Source organism: Artemia sp. Qi Xiang Cuo, chromosome 2 (assembly GCF_049724085.1).
Source record: "Artemia sp. Qi Xiang Cuo chromosome 2, ASM4972408v1, whole genome shotgun sequence".
In the NCBI taxonomy this organism is placed as follows: Eukaryota; Metazoa; Arthropoda; class Branchiopoda; order Anostraca; family Artemiidae; genus Artemia; species Artemia sp. Qi Xiang Cuo.
This window is the reverse complement of record NC_142795.1, coordinates 61,827,763-61,845,367: the sequence shown is the minus strand read 5'-3', so window position 1 is coordinate 61,845,367 and position 17,605 is coordinate 61,827,763. Positions and strand designations below refer to the sequence as shown.

At 34.0% G+C, this 17,605-nt stretch overlaps 1 pseudogene across 1 annotated transcript in view; it reads left to right on the top strand.

Moving 5' to 3' along the window:
- Nucleotides 1–17,605, top strand: part of LOC148955473 (kinesin-like protein KIF18A) — a 104,101-nt pseudogene that overhangs the window by 19,435 nt on the left and 67,061 nt on the right. The window contains exon 2 of the transcript XR_016143592.1: nt 9,677–9,961. The product of XR_016143592.1 is annotated as a kinesin-like protein KIF18A (transcript). The remainder of the gene's footprint in view (nt 1–9,676; nt 9,962–17,605) is intronic.

Genomic DNA, 17,605 nt, shown 5'->3' with positions numbered 1-17,605 from the left:
TGTAGGGTACCTCCATATGAGGCGTAGACCTTGTGGGGACCTAGTTTCTGGGGTTCATGATTGAAACTGGGACACCTTAGCCTGGGGTTCATAAATACATGCGTAGGAGGAGGAAGACCCCTAAGATGTACACTGTCTAGGGCCCACCGGCGTGTGGACACCTCCCGGTGGTTACAAACCTTCCCCCAGCAATGGGTCAAATCGCTCGGTGCTGCAGATCACTGAACGGGAGGATCCCTTTCTGGAGGGACATTTGTGAAGGGCAGATTATCCAGAACCATTGACAATGACCTCTGCTAAGAACAGAGAGGAATAGCATACCGCTATCCTGACAAAAATGCAACGAAACTCCTTCTTTTTTATATGAAATGGCAAAACATAGAGTAAAAACCTTTGCTAAACCAGCCATTTTTAAGCCATGAAAGTTCTTTTCAAGAACTTTCGAAAAAATTGAGGTGTTTGAAATTGGCCAATAATTTCCAAATTGGGACTTAGATCCTCCTTTATGGAGTAGCTTTACAACTGTTTTTTTCCGTGCTAAGGGGTGTTTACCACTCAATAGACAATGGTTAAACATGGCTGGTTAAGCAATTTTTTATTGATTAATAAAGAACTTGAACTTGAACATTTCCATCATCCAAGTTTACGCCCCCGACTCTTCCCGGAGTGACCAAGATGCAGAAGACTTCTACACCCAGCTCCAAAATACCATAGACTAGGTGCCCAAGAACGATGTTCTGTTCGTCAGGATAGCATACCCCTATCCTGACAAAATGCAACGAAACTCCTTTTTTATATGAAATGGCAAAACAGAGAATAAGAACCTGTGCTACCGTGTCCGGGGCAACAGACGGTCAGATATCTAGAGTTTTAAATAGTATAAATGATAATATTATTGATGATAATAACGATTATGATGATTATAATGTTAATGTTTTATTTACCACGTCAACGGCAACCGACAATTATTTAACAGATTTGACGACTCTTCAGTCAAAGAAGATAGCAAAATTTACCCCAAAGACATCACTTTCACTTGGAACGTTAAACATACGAACACTTGCTAAACCGGTAAAAAAGGAATTAATTTTAAATGATTAGACCGCTACCATTGCGATATTATTGGATTATCAGAGACCCACCTTCCTTTAAATGAAATATAAACCATAAACGGGAACACCCTCATTACCTCAGGATGAAGCGACGGTGTTGACTGTCAAGGTGTTGGTTTTCAACTCTCAAAACGTGCTAAAAGATCTCTAATTGCCATAAATTCACTCTCAGAGCGTATCATTAAAGTCCGTTTTAACGATCCATCGCTAACATTTCCATCATCCAAGTTTATGCCCCCGATTCTTCATGGAGTGACCAAGATACAGAAGACTTCTACACCCAGCTCCAAAACACCATAGACTAGGTGCCCAAAAAGGATGTTCTGTTCGTCATCGGGGACATTAACGCTATCGTCGGACAATCAAATGCAGGTTTCGAAGACGTAATGGGCAAGTCCGGATATGGGAGAAAAAATCTTAGGGGGGAAATGCTTATAGATTTCTGTCGTGATAACGAGCTTTTTATTACCAACACAATGTTTCGACATAGAGAACGCAGAAAGGTCAAATGGAGATCCCCAGACGACTGATCCTCAAATATGATTGACCTCATACTAGTCTGCAAGCGTTGGAAGTTGTCAGTGCTGAATACAGTATCTTTGGCCGGTGGTGATTTTCACTCAGACCATGTTCTAGTCCGTCGGAACTCCGTATGCGTCTCCAAAAACCCCAACCACCCAAAATACCGTGTCTATCTCCTAAAAAAATTGAAACAAGAAACAAATGTAAAATTGCTCTCTCGAATAAGTTGTCAAGCATCCAACTCACGGGAATCCCAACCACTGAGGAATTCAACTATCTGGTTGATGAAAGCGCCTCAATCATCGTAGAAACTGCTCATAAATTCTTTGGTGTAAAGTCCCGCTCAGATAAACCATGGATCACACCCGAAATCATCGATATCTGTGTTGAAAAACGTATTCACGCCAACAAGCAAGACCGACAAAGCCAGGATGAATAAAAGAGGTTAAAACATCTAGTAGAGAAAAAAATACGGCAGACTCTCTGCCAATACGTCAACGGCAAGTGCCATGAATGCGAAGACGCCTTAAAAAATGACAGCTACTACATGTACAAAAATTACCGAACCTGTCGAAAAAGAAACCCGCGGCAGCAACAACCCTGTTAGATAAACATGGATAACTTATCACAGATTCTGAGGAGAAGCGGGAACACTGGAAAGAACACTTTTGCCAGAAACTGAACCCACAATAACTCTTGGCCCATTTATCCTACTTTCCTTTCAACTACCATTGAAATTTATCGTAAACTCACATTAGGCATCTGGCAAACAGGCCACCTCCCCAGATCTTGGGCGAAAGCCATGATTGTACCCCTTTACGAAAAGGGTGAAAAAGGCGATTGTAATATCTACAGACCAATTAGCATGACAAGCCAACCAGCAAAGATCCTCACGAAAATCCTACTTGACTGACTAAAATCCCTGACACACCTCACTTTAGAGGAATATCAGGCCGGCTTCTAAAGAGATCGATCTATTATAGATCATATATTTTCCACCCGCAACTGATGGAGAAAAATATAGAAATTGCGAAAGACTTGCTCTTACTTTTTATTGACTTTAAACAGACCTTCTATTTAATATGGCGCAACGGGCTCTGGCATATACTTCTGCATTATGGAGTCCCCAAAAACATGGGAATGTTTATCAAAGATATTTATTTGAACATCTGTAGCCAGGTTCAGACGCCTGATGGATTGACAGAAGAGTTCCAGACGTCAGCAGCTGTTGTTCAGGGCTGCCTCCTATCCCCTTATCTATTTAATGTATTTCTATATGAAGCTTCATCACTTGCTAAAACCACAGACGGCACAAATTAGCGTACGCAGATGACATCATGGAAATTAAAAGTGATGAACATCTCCTCCAAACAGACACAAACGAGATAGTGTCAGCAATCGAAGCCCTTGGGATGGTTGTCAACACAAAAAAACGAAAGCCATGCAGGTATCCAGAGACTCTGCATCCAGAGTCATACAGCTAACCATAAAAGGAGAGCAAATTGAAAATCTAGAATCTTTTGTCTACCTCGTCTACCTCTAACAACCATTGCTCAAAATCGATTAGGAGTAGACTGGGCTTTCAAACCAGCAGCTTCAAGAACCTATCATCAATTTGGAAAAGTAAATTACTATCAAAATCATTGATGGTCCGGCTCTTTAACTCTCTCTTAATCCCCATTGCTACGTATGCAAGTGAAACATGGACAATTAAAGTTGATGACGAAAGGCGAATCTCCGCATTTGACACCAAGTGTCTCCGTCGCATAGCAGGGATCACCTACATCAACCGAGTATCCAATGAAGACCTCCGTAAACTCCTCTACTGCTCATACACTATCAATAACCGAATTAGAAGTCAGTAACTCCGCTGGCTTGGTAATATCCAAAGAATGTCATCAAATCAACTCCTCAAAATCACGTTTGAAGGACGGGTACGACCTCGTGGCCGACCTCGCAAGAGATGACAGAAAACTTGTTATCACTGACGAAAAATTGTTACTTCGAAGAGAAATTTGTTATCTTTGACGGGTATACTTGCTGCTACTAGAAACAATTTGTTACTATCAAGGAAAACCTGTTACTTCCAAGAGAAATTTAATAGTGTTCAGTAAAAGTTTGTTAGGACTAAGGAAAAAGTTGTTACTTCGATGAGAAAATTGGTTAGTGTTAAAGATAACTTGCTACTTCTGACAGAAAACTTGTTATAATAAACGAAAAAATTGTTATTTCAAGGAAAAATTTGTTTTCTTTGCTTGACAACTTGCTAGTTCTAGCATAAAACGTGTTATCATCGGCAGAAATTTGTAACTTTGAATGAAAATATAATAGTACTAGGTAGCAGTTTTTTTGTAAGGAGGAAAAAATTTGATGCTTGCATTTAAATCCTTTTTAATGTTAAGAAAAATTTGACAGAAAACTTGTTACTTCTAACAGATAACTTATTTTTACTGACGAAAACTTGTTACTTCTAAGAGAAATGTGTTATCTTTGACGGAAAAAACTTGGTGCTATTAGAAGAATTTTTTTTTGCTAAGAGAAAAACTGTTACTTGTAAGAGAAATTTTTGTGTGTTAAGTAAAAGTTTGTTAGTATTAAGAAAAAATGTTATTACTTCGCAGAGAAAACTTGTTAGTGTTAAGAAAAACGTACTACTTCTGACAGAAAACTAATTATCATAAACGAAAAATTGTAAATTTAGAGATAAATTTTTTAATTTTCAAGTAAAATTTGCTATTTCTAACGGAAAAATTGTTATCATAGACAAAATTGGTTACTTCTTTGGGATATTTTTTATCATTGAGGGAAAACTTGGTGTTATTAGAAAAAATGTGTTACTCTTAAGAAAAAAACTGTTACTTCTAGTAGAAATTTGATAGTGTTAAGTAAAAGTTTGCTAGTATTAGAGGAAACAGTTGTTACTTCGAAGACAAAAATTCGTTATGGTCAAGAAAAGGTGGCGTGGTGTTGTATGTGTGTGTTTTGTGTGCATATATGTGTGTGTGCCTTTGTTTTTGTGTGTGTCTGTTTTTTGTATGTGTGTGTGTGTGTGTGTGTGTGTGTTTGTGTGTGTGTGTGTGTTTGTGTGTGTTTGTGTGTGTCTGTGTGTTTTTTGTGTGTGTTTTCGTTTGTGTGTGTGTGTTATTTGTGTCTGTGTGTGTGTTCGCTTATTTGTCTGTGTATTTTTGTGTGTGCGTGTTTGTGTGTGTGTGTGTGTGTGTTTTTGTGTGTATGTGTTTGTGTTTGTCTGTTTTTGTTTGTGTCTTTTTTTGTATGTTTCTTTTTGTGTGTGTGTGTGTTTTTTTGTGTTTGTGTCTTTGTGTGTGTGTGTTTTTTTGTGTGCGTGAGTGTGTGTGTGCGCGTGTGTGTGTTTGTGTTTTTTGTGTGTATGTGTTTCTGTGTGTTTGTTTTTGATCCACCATGTTTTTTGTTTGATTTCCAGTTCTTCATTGGATTTCCACCGCTACCGCTGTTCAATCTCCTAAGCCAATAATGTAATATCTAGTTTCCACATTCTCTTTCTTGTTTCTGAATCGTCAATAAATATCAAATAACTACTCATTTATTTTACAAAAACGGAAAATTACAACAAAAAATTTCTCCCAGATAGTATGACACCTCTTGACGCCTGTACTTTTTCATGGTAGAAATTGCAGTTCGACGGCGTAGAGCCTGAAATAAAGATGAAATGAAATTTATGCACAAATAAAAGAGAAATGCTGCCCTCCCTCATTTTCTAGAAGTCCAAGACGCAGTTACAATAATTATGCCACGAATCCTGTCTTTTCTGTATACATTTAACTTACCCATCAGATTGTATTGAAATCAATTTTTGAGTCAAACTTAAAACGAACTGAAATCACTTAACACAGGAGTTAGGATACTGCAACTAAAATAAAATCTCTACAAGAATTGAGATGACTGGATTAAACTAATGGAAAATAAACTGACAGTTTCATATACAGTTATATTAAATCATGGAATTCATAGTACCGCAAAATCAAATTTAGCCTTTTAATATTTTATTTGAAAACCACTGCGCCACGACTGGACTGTATTTCAATACTAAAATTTAAATTAATCGTTTTAAATATGCTTGGTTTCAGTAATGAACAAATAAAGCAATAGCCTTTTGAAGGGTTAGGAGTGTTTTTAGTTTTTGGTTCGACCGAGCTATTGATTCAGAAGAAAATTTTTAGATAACATTCATACTCAAAAGAACTCTCCTGGGAAAATGTTTCGAAGATTATGTACGAAAGACAGCGGTATAAAAGAATAAGGACCTGACCACTCACCTTTCTTCATTTCTGACTCGTTGAAATCTTAAATGTGACTCTGACCCAAGCACTGCATGCAGTGGCGTAATTTCGTCAAAATCCATGAGGGGGGGGGGATTGTAGCCAATTTTCTCAAGTCAAATGAAAATGACAGTGAACAATGAAAAATGAGCCGTATAGTAGTATAAAAGCAAATGCATACTAAAGAAAACTGATTTGTTTCTGTGAATGCTTGAATTATGAACGCTATCTTAGTTTTGACAAAATTTTTAAAGACGCTAAATTTCAGCTCTGTGGGGGGAAAACTGGGATATGAGGAGGCCTAGATGCAAATTAAGCCCTTGTATTCTTGGTGTGACGTGGGTAAGATTTCATACCTACAAACTGGAAATCCTCCAGTTGAATCATTTGGGCTCTTTCATAATTTGGGCTATCATTAGGTATGTTTTAAATTAAGTGAAGTGCTTTTAGGAATTATATACCCAAGTTAGCGTTTTAGAATTCTTTATGGTAGCTTTCCGAATTCTATTGTATTTCCTTCTAGAGTCACCAACGAATAAAATAAAACTTATTCCTGAGATAAAGTAAAAAGCAAAATTAAAACTTAAAAGAAATATAAATTATTCAGTATATGAGGGGGGCTGTCCCTTCCTCAGTCTCCCTCCCTCTCCCCGCTCTTTAAGCTAAAAAGACTTTGCCCTAATTCCTTAAGAACGAATTTTCAAGCACAAGAATCCTAATTAAACTTCAAATCCAATTAAAAAAATCATCTCCATGAACTACAAACGTATAATACTGAAGAAGATTTAATAATAAGACCTTCAAACGACGGAGTGACGATTTTGCCTAAGGGGCATTCAGATCAGAGAGAGAAGACAGTGTAACAGTGTTTTATTGAAAGTCTGATTCTGATGGTAAGTATTCAGTTTAGTTTATTAATATTGATAGTTTGTGTCTTATGTTTCCCAAAATGTTTAAGATAGTGTATTTTTATAAAATAAAAAAAAATTTCTTGGTTCCAGTGTAGTGGCTTGCCCCTACTGAATGAAACACTATAAGATTCTCAAAAATGATAAGTTTAAAATACCTTCTTATATAGTTTCTAAGAGCAGGTAAATTTGCTTTACCACATCCCCCCCTCTGATGCTTAAACAAATAGACCAAACTATACACTCTCCACGAATTTCAGACGAATTTTTGGAAGATTATCCCAGGAAGGTTCTTATGAGTATGTTATCTAAAAAAATTTTTTTAAATCAAGAGCTTAGCTGAGAAATCGTTATGAACATCGATTTCAAATTGAGCCAACTTTATACGAATTCATCTAATACAATCAACGCTCACGCTACCTTTTACAACCTAAAATTTGAAATAAGAATCAAACAAATGAATTCTTAAGCAAAAAATGTGAAAACTAAAAACACGCATAAGCCTTCGAAAGACTATTGCGTCTTTTAGTCATTGCTGAAACCAAATACATTCAAAACATTTTTTTCTCATTCTTATAATATTGAAATACAGTCCTGTGGTGGCACAGTGGGAATGGTCTCAGGTCGATAATAAGGTACCCAGAGTTCAAAACCAACTGTAGCAAAACATTTCTGGACTCACACAAGGACCTTCGTAATCAAGAAGCACCAATCCGTTAAAATAAAATATTCAAATAAAAAAAATTACTAAATTAAATTTTGAGATTTCCAGGAATTAATCAAATCGTACATTCAACCCTCAGTTTTCATTAGTTTTTTCCAGTCATTTTGATTTTTATTGAGGTTTTATTTTATGTTATTGGCAGTAGCTTAACTCTTGTTCGTAGTGATTTCCAGTTCGTTATAAGTTTGACTCGAATCTTGGTTTTAATGAGATCTGATGAGTAAATCAAAGGTATTCAGAAAAGACAGGATTCGTGGTATTGTTATTGCAACCGTTCAGCTCTGGAGGTAGAAAAATGGAGGGAAGTCTTTCTTTTATTTGTGCCTCGATTTGATTTCATCTTCATTTCAGGTCCGTGTGTCACTGTTTTCCTGATCGGAAGATATTTGTTACTCAAGTTTCTTCTGTCGGCCTGCTATTACGCCATTGAAATATTGATTTCCACCATGAAAAGGTGCAGCCGTTAAGAGGTGTCATATTATCTGGGAAAAATTTTTGTTGTAATTTTCTATTCTTGTAAAATAAATTAGTTTTTTTTGGTATTTATTGATGCTTCAGAAAGAAGAAAGAGAAACTGAATCATGAGAACTAGATTTTAGACTATAGACCTAGGAAAGTGAACAAAGCTAGTGATGGAAATCCAAGAGAAGAACGGGAAATCCAGCAAACAAAATGGAAATCCAATAAGGATCTTAATATCCAACATGTTTTTTTTGTCACCAAATTGAAAATTCAATTCGGGTATGGGAATTCAACATTTTTGTTTCTCAAACACTTGGAAATTCGATAATAATCATTGATTTCTAAGATGGTCTCCAATATTCAATTTCAGCTGTTGAAATTCCAATTTTGTTGTTGATAAACATTACAAACCATTTTTGTTGAGTCTCAAACAATTTTATCTACAGTGTAATAGAATTGTTGAAAAAAATATTGTATAAAGCAAATATATGTACAACTTGAAGACAGCAAAAATGATGAAATTTTCACGTTATAATATGCCAAACTAGCTACACAACTATATCACTGATTTATAAGACAAGAAATAATTCTTGTGAATAAAGAATTGAAAAAATTGTCTTTATGACGAAGGAAATTATTTTCTTTCTGTTTCGTTCAGGTTCAGCCCTGTTATCCAATTCCGCTGTGCAAATGAATTGGCTGCAAATTAAGGTGCTGACATTGAGCTGAGTTGAATTATTTCTGCAAGACCGATTAGTAGCTCTACATCAGATCTGAGCGCTGACTTTCTTTGTTAATTTTGTTAAAAGAAAGAATAAAAAGGCTTTGTGTTTATAATTAATAGTAATTAATTAGTAATTAATATTAATTAACATAACTAAATTGAACGTGAAATACTTAACACTGATGTAGTTACACCTGTTGATACAGAAAAAAAGATTTGTGATTGATATATGTTTTTTCCAAACTTTAACATCTCATATGCACTACAGAAGCAGAAAGTTGAAATGGCGAGAAATTGGTTTAAATAGCCAGTATCAATACCAGTTTGTTTCCAATTATTGTATACTAATGTTGTATTTTTATATATTTTCATTTTTGTCATAGTGACAGGAAAACTGATGATTCCAAGCTTCTTCATTTTATAATTTTAAACAATTGTGCCTTTAATCTTTAATGCTGTTGTTCTATCAAGAATTTCAAGCTTGAAAGTTAAACGTTTTCAAATCACAAAATTATACACTGGTTACATTGTTGGCAATATGGCCATAATCTTGATTTTATCTAGAAATCAAGGGTGAAGGTGGGCACAAATTTGACTTGTGTTTAGACCATTGGCACATAACATGACGTAAAATTCCAGTTAATCTTTTCTTCAGGTAATTGTATTGCCATGTTACGTAGGCCTTTCAGAAAAAAGAAACAAAAACTATGCAGCACCAATAAGTTGACAATGGAAAATGTTCAACTGACAGCTTCTTTTGTTCCATGTTTACCAATCCAAGTAGCTACAAGAGGTGCTCAAGTCAGACATTTTAATTTTAGAATTATCCAGTCTTGTCCTCTCCAATCTTCATTTTATTATTATATAGTAAAACTATATTATTTTTGTGATTTTGTATGTTTTATTGTTAACTCTAATATTTACAGGTGTCTTTTGAAAATGACCAGAATAACAAAGAACAGACGATTATCAGGCGGTGGCAAACCTAAGATTAAAATAGGTGCTTTCACTACGCCTTCATTAGTTCCGCTTAAGGCAGTTGTTCGGCCGGCCAGGGGGAATATGAAAGTAGTCGTACGAATACGTCCAATGAACCGAACCGAAAATTCGAATAGGTTGGTTGTTAGACCAGTCAGCGAATCTCAGCTTGTGTTTGACCCTCATGAAGAAGGAGAAGGATTCTTTCATGGAGTAAAACAAAGTGGATTCAGGTATGTAATATTATTTGTATTTTTCTTCTGCTTCTTTTACTCAATTGAGCTTAAAATCCTTAATATAGTACTAGAATAATTGTATAGTCGCGTCGAGATTGTAATAAAGTCAAAATTGCGTAAAATCGATTGAGTTGATTGAAAATTTCTGTGAATCGATCTTAAAACCAAACATGGTAACCTAACTGTTCTTATCAGCCAAGTTTACTTTGAATAGACGAACAGTAGAAGAAATTGAAACGGAGATCAGTTGCATTGTTGGATCAATTTGGTACACCAATCAACTGCTAAAAAAACAAGCCGATGTGTTCTCAGTGTTGGAATGTGAAGCATGTGAATTTATACACATCCCAGTTAAGCTCAACCAAACTGGTTTCTTAAAGTTATTAAATAAAAAAAAACAAGTTTTTTTAACTGAAAGTAAGGAACGACGTTAAAACTTAAGACGAACAGAAATTATTCCGTATATGAAAGGGGCTGTCCCCTCTTCAACGCCTCGCTCGTTACGCTAAAGTTTTTTATTGTTTAACAAAAATAAGAGTTGTGAGAAAGTCAAACTTCAGCGTAAAGAGCGAGGCGTTGAGGAGGGGACAGCCCCTTTCATATACGGAATAATTTCTGTTCGTTTTAAGTTATAACGTCGTTCCTTACTTTCAGTTAAAAAAACTTGTTTTTTTTTATATTTAATTTTTGAACGTTTTTGAATTAATAAAGTTTTCGATTTTGTCTCACCATACATGAATAATTAATACAAATTTGCATATTAATTTTACTTTTATTTGGTTAAATGGCTTTCTTGAAGCTTGTGTAATTTTATTTACGAACGTTTTTGTTAGTAATAAATATAAAGTAACTTATACTTTTATAAGATTTAATGGGAATTTATATAAACAAACTGTCGGCATTCCTATGGGTGGGAATGCGAGTCCATTCATAGCGGACCTGTTTTTAAGTCAATTAGAATGGATTTATGATAAATAAAAATAGCCCAAGTAATGTAAAATATAATCTTTCAAATAATAAAAGATATCTGGACGATCTCTTAGTAATAAATTGTGCAGAGTTTATTGAGATTTCAAAAAATATTTATCAACAAGAGTTAATTCTGGAGCCTAGCTGTGGGATAGGACATTCTGACCATTTCTTAGATTTAATTATTAATATTTCAGATAGTAATAAATTAGTTTTTAAAATATATAATAAAACGGATGATTTTAATTTTGAAGAAATTAATTTTCCATTCCTTGAAAGTAATATACATTCAAATATTACTTATTCAGCTTATTATTCCCAATTACTTAGGTATGCAAAAATATGCAGTAATTACACAGATTTTAAAAATAGATGTAAAAAGCTGAGCGAAAAACTGATCTTAAGAGGTTTTTCTGCCAAAAAATTAGTTGGTAATTCAAAAATTTAGTTTTATGTATCATGAACTTTTAGGTAAATACACAAAAAAATATAAAGAAATACTGAATGATATTTAAATATAATTTCTCTATCGCTTTTGTTTTTTGGAATTTTGAATTTGTAGACTGTTTTCAAACAAGCTTGAGGATCTTTAAATCTGTAATTGGTTCCGGATACCAATAAAAGACACATCTGGACCAGTCTTCATTTGTTCCGGAATGGTCTTTGCTCAGTGACCTCTGGAATTTTAGTAAGGAAACAATGAAACACATTTTGTGTGTAATTTTTCATAGCTTTACTAGTATGGATGTATTTCACAAGTTTTACCTGCCATAGGGATACCATATAGATCTTATGGTAGAGGCTGCACTGTGCCGGGTAAGGAAAGTAAAGCCTCTAAACCCGTTAAGGCACGTGGTATTTCTTCTGATGAGCCCTAATGGAAGGTTCTACTTGGAAATATTTCGCTAGATTTAAGGTGCTTTTGCTTGTATATTTACAACGACTTACATTTATTGATGAAGACTTGGCATGGATTTGGACTTTTCTATTTGGTTGATGGTTCGGTTATACTATTTGGTCCTAGGTAGTTGGATAGATGAGTAAGGTCAAAACCTCGTTCAAGTGCACATTTGTCTCAATTGCTGGATTAGGACGACAGTTTTTTTTTTTCTTTTTTTTTGCCAAGTAATTAACTCTTAAACATAATATGAATCCAGGTTGGATCTAGTGCTGGTGGAGGAAGCATCAAATATTCCTCCCCGACGGACCTTGACCCTGGTCCAGGTTTTACCTGAAATTGATGATTATTTGGCTAATTTTTTACTTTTTTAAAATGGTAGTATTAAGCAAAAGCTCTATTTAGGGTAGTGTTTATTTTTATTTTTTTTTGTATGATTAGTTAGAGTATCCTTATTACTTAGGGACTTTTGGCTTGGCTTTTGATGATGTTTTGGACTTTGTATTGTTTGTCGTTTTGGTTTTATTTGATTTCTGATTTTATATTGAATAATAATGGTAATTATAATATTAAAAGGGGTCTGCCAAATATTATTAAGTGCAATGGTCGTTGTTTTATTTTTAAATATAACTTCATACCTCGAAATAATTTTAAAAGCACTTTATATAATAAAAATTTTCAATGTTTATTAACTGGACATGTAAATTGTAAAACAACCAATATTATCTATTTACTAGAATATAAAAATTGTCATTTACAATATGTGGAGGAAACAATTAATAACATATATAAGAGGTTTTCAGGACATAAAACTACAATTAACGGGAAAAAAACTATCAATTATCTAGTTCGACATTGTAATAATGGTACTTGTTCAGTATCTAATCTAACTATTTCAATTTTAGAATATCTGGACCTAGAAAACTTTACCAAATAAGAGAAAAATAATAAATTACGCAGACGAGAAGATTATTGGATCCATGCTCTTGGTATCGCGTATCCTTTTGGGCTAAATGATCGAGTTAAACTAGACATGTCTAATGTAGTTGGTAAGTGTATTAATGGGTTAACCTTTCTTCTAATTGCCCCACTAAACGTAAAAACCGATCAAGAGGACAGAGGAAAAATAATAAAAAGAATTATTTAGATTTAAATGCATTTTCAATCGATTTAGGTCACATATTTGAGACTAATGGAATAACTAGTTTAATAAAATCTTTAAATAAGTTATCAAGGAGTAATTTAATAAAAGTATTCTGGATTGCAAAAAATAGTACAACATGTAACTCAAAAACTAAATTAATTTATGATGCAGTTTGCATTTTAGCTAAATCAAAATTTATTTCAAAATATAATAAATCTGATAAGATTGTTAATAAGGATAATAGATTATATTTGTCTGTTAATTTTAGTTCTAAACAAATAGAAGATACTAATTTACCCAGAATCTTAAACCAGCGGAGAGTGAAGAATGCCCTTCCATGTAATTTGGTGTATAAAGATAGTCCAATTTTAACATATAAATTTTCAAAAACGATTGGTCAAATGATTTTTAACTATAATTTAATACTTAAAAAACTTTACGGGTAGAGTAATTGGAAATCGGTTTGTAATTGCGAGCAATTTTTACCGTATGTGGATCAAACTTACGAGCATGTTGTAACGGGGGATTTGTCCATTATAAAGCGTATTGATCTACAAAATATAATGACAATGATGGATAAATATTGTCTTTGCAACCGGATAAAGCCAGCAGGTATTCTTAGGGGGATTAAAGAATGATTTAGATTTATTCACTGATAGATTGTGCAAGAAGCAGAAAGATAGTAAAGACAGATTTCAGAATTGGATAAGTTTGATTTTGACTAGTCTACGAAATAGCAGGTATAGAATTAATCCAACAAAGTCTAAAAAAAATTTAATATTTTATAATGCCATTATGAAACAAACAATCGCTAATATACAGAATGAATTGGTAATTGTACCAGGTGATAAAGTAAGTAATAATTTCACCATAATTAATCAAAAACTCTGTTGTGATATTTTATCAAAAGAGTTACAAACAACAAAGACTTATGAAAAGGTTCATATAGAGGATAATAGTTTAATTGTAAATATAGAAGAAAGAATTTAAAAAAAAATTCAATATTAAAATAAATGATAATGATAAAAAATTTCCTTTCTTATATTGGACGATAAAATTTCATAAGTATCCATCAAAACCACGTTCATTGCTGGGGCAGCAAGGTGTCCAACCAGAATTGCGGCTACTGACTTATCTTTAATTTTAGGAGAAATTAGAAATAAATTTAAAGCATATTGCTCCGGAATTAAAAAAGTTTCTAACTTTAACCCTTATTGGAGTGTTAATAACTCGTTACAAGTGATAGATTCTTTGGCGAATGTTTCAGCTAAAAGAGTCGAGTCATTTTATTTTACTACTAGTATAATGCTTATATTTAATTTGCGGCCTCCCCTGTACCAAACAGGTTTTTCTGGTAGTCCTATTCTACAGGTCATTACACCTTTGCCAGGAGATTTACGCAATTTCTAGTTCAAGGTATATACATGTCTTTTTTTAGTGATAAACCAAAACCAGCATGTCTTGTTTCGCTGTTATGCAATTATTTTTTGTATATATTCAGGTTTCAAATTAGGTTCTTCAACAGTTTTGAATAGTTCATTCAACTTAACACTACTGACATTTTTTTTGAACATTTACATAGAAAATGGATAATTCTAAGCAGTTTCTGGTGAGTAAAATTTTCTCATTATTATAATAAAAAGAAATTGTCTCGTCATTAAGTTAAGGAAGAAATTCTTTCCTTACACTATGTCGTTACCTCTTTTAAAAAACTTCCTTCATCATTAAATATTAAATGATCCATGTATTTCAATTTTAGTAAATATTCAAAAAAGAGAGACATGTTCACTTTGATTTTGATTCAATGTATATAAAAAATTAAAATAGAATTTGCATATTAATTTTGGCAGACATGAAAGGATACCTCCCTCCTCAATGTCTTGCACTTTACACTAGAGTTCAAATTTCTTTTCAATCATAAAGGTTGGTCATCCTTTTTTTCCGTGATTTTAAATATTTCGTAATTTAGGAATATAACTTTTAAAAGCTTTGCATATAATTGTCGACTTTTTTTTGTGTTTCGTTACTATGGAATTGATGATCCTATGCCCCCCTGTTAATATTCTGAATTAATAAGAATTGAGCTAGCTAGGTATAGGGTGAGATATAGGGTTGAGGGCAAACCCTTTATAAACTTAATAATTTTTTTGCTAAGGCTATGTCCAGGAGTCTCTTTCTTCCTTTTTCTGTGATTGTAATTGTTTCGTAAATTTGGTATATAATTTTTAAAATCTTTGCACATAAAAAAAATATATAATTATAAACTTTTTGTGTTTTGATACTATGCAATTGAAGGCTCAATGCCCTCCGTTAATATTCTGAATAAGTAAGAATTGAGCTAGCTAATTAAATTTTGTCGTTTTTTTTTTATTTAAAATTTTTGGGGTTTATTAACATGATATTAGTATTTAAGCGAAGCTTTTATAAAAATATATTACTGGGAAGAGGGCTATGAATAAATTATAACACAGTTTTTCTTTACTTGGTATCCGTTAAAAACGAAATTTTTGTGTTAAATAAGTAATTCTTGTATCTTTTAAAAGAGCTTTACGGAGTTTGAGAGAGACTCTATTCCTCGATTCCGTGTGGTTAGAGGGGGGCTCTTTGTGCAGACTAACTTTCTTTCTGTAAAAAAAGGGGGGAAATTATTTTGATACTAATTTTTTCTCTTCTTTTAAGGCAAATTATGAAGAATTTGCAGCCCCTCCAGCTGTAAAGGGAGCTATGGCTATCGCAAATAGAGGAGAATGCACCCCTCCTCCTTCAAAGAAAGCGCAAGATGACGAGGCTGCCCGGTCAGTGTCAGTCCCAATGCAGTCCGGTCAAAACCGAAAAGACCGTGGACTACAAGGATTGAGAACTCCACTATACAAGCAAGTGACGTCGATACTGCATCAATGTAAGTTGCAAGGGCAACAGTAATCAGATTTTCTCGTTCATCGGATCGGCCAGGACTCTCTATGCAACATAACAAGAAATTCGAGTCCGCCTCACCCGATCAAGATAGTAGGAACACTCCTCTTCACGCCATGCCAGGAACTTCTGACGTACAGCCAGAACTTGTAAGTGTATATATTTTTTTTTTCCTTTTTTTTTCAAAAATAAGACAAATTTTCTCAGATGCATAGCTTTTGATGAGTAAAACTTAAAATTTGTTTCTATAATAATAATAATCCCATTTCATTTTCTTTCATTAACCAAAATTAGCAGTATATAAAGGAATGCTTATATCACTGAAATAGCTTATCATGCATTTCTATAAAAAAAAACCTTACCTTGTAACTTCTAACCAAGACGCATTCTAATGCAATAATCCAATATTCCTTTTAAACAAACTAACTATTTGAAAACAGACTATCCGCTATTTCACAAATCATTTTTAAGCTGCCGTATATTTTGCACTATATATGCGGCGCTTATCAAATTATCCCATCGCTACAGCCTGAATTTTAATCCGCTTCGAATTTTAAGTAGGGTTTCTTGTGACAGGATGTCTATTTGCGATAAGAAGGTCTTTTTTTTAATAATCTCCGATTATGTCTTCACAATGATGTGAAGAAACATTATTTTGGGCGAACTCAATTCAAGCAATTATTTTCGTTGAAAGATGCATTCGAGAAAGAATTTGAGGCTGTTCTATTTGAACAGTGTTGTGAAGTCTGATATCCCAACTCGAAAGGGCATCGATCCTCCTACCTCAAAGGAAGCTCCCGGTTCCCAAGGGTCCTCCCCGGGAGGGGTTGGGGAGGGGGGGGTAACTTTCTAGTTAAAAAAAATAAAAAATTGTTTGATAAAAAAAAAGAAAAGTGTGTTATAATTGTGATAAAACTTTCGTCAAAAAAAAAAAAACTTAATCTATTAATTTTCTAGTTTCAGGGGGAAGCTGTGAAAAATTCTGCCTTCCCTGGTCCAGGACTTCAAAGTATTATGGGTAATTGCCCCCTCTCGCCGGATGATGTTAGTGAAGGTACGTTATTTGATATCCCCCGGGATTTACAATTTACAGCTGAAGAAATGGACACTCTTATGCAAATTGTTGGACCTAATTCTTCTGGGGACATTTTTAACGACAACTTTACTATTAGTGATTTGAGTCCTGAACAAACAGGGACAGGACATGAAAATAGTGCTATGTCCCCGGAATTGCGTGAATTTTATTTGTTAGAATCTGCTCTAAGGCATTTGCAAACATACAGGGTAGATTTTAGCTCCCCCGAGGAAAACACAGGCAATATTTTAAATGACCCCGTGAAAGTTCTCCATAGCTATATCGACAAAATTCGAGCAAAAATTGAGATTCAGATCCAGAATTGGGGAGGTCGGGGGGGAATTAAAGCATCGGTGAATCAAAAAGTTTACTTACAAAAGGGGACATCCAGGGACATTTTTTATTTTCATTTTTCAACAGGCAATCAGACTTTTTATCAGGGTCTAAACAAATTTGAAGACAATTTTTTCAACTGGGTAAATAAACTAATTACGACTTTGGACACGTTTAGCGAGAGGGGAAGTGGGTCCACCATTTTATACATTGAACGCATGGATCTGAATCTCAGTAGATTTAAAAAAAACTTTATTCTAAGGGGAGCGGGTAATCTAAAAATAAATTGCCACCCAGATTTGTCGGCTA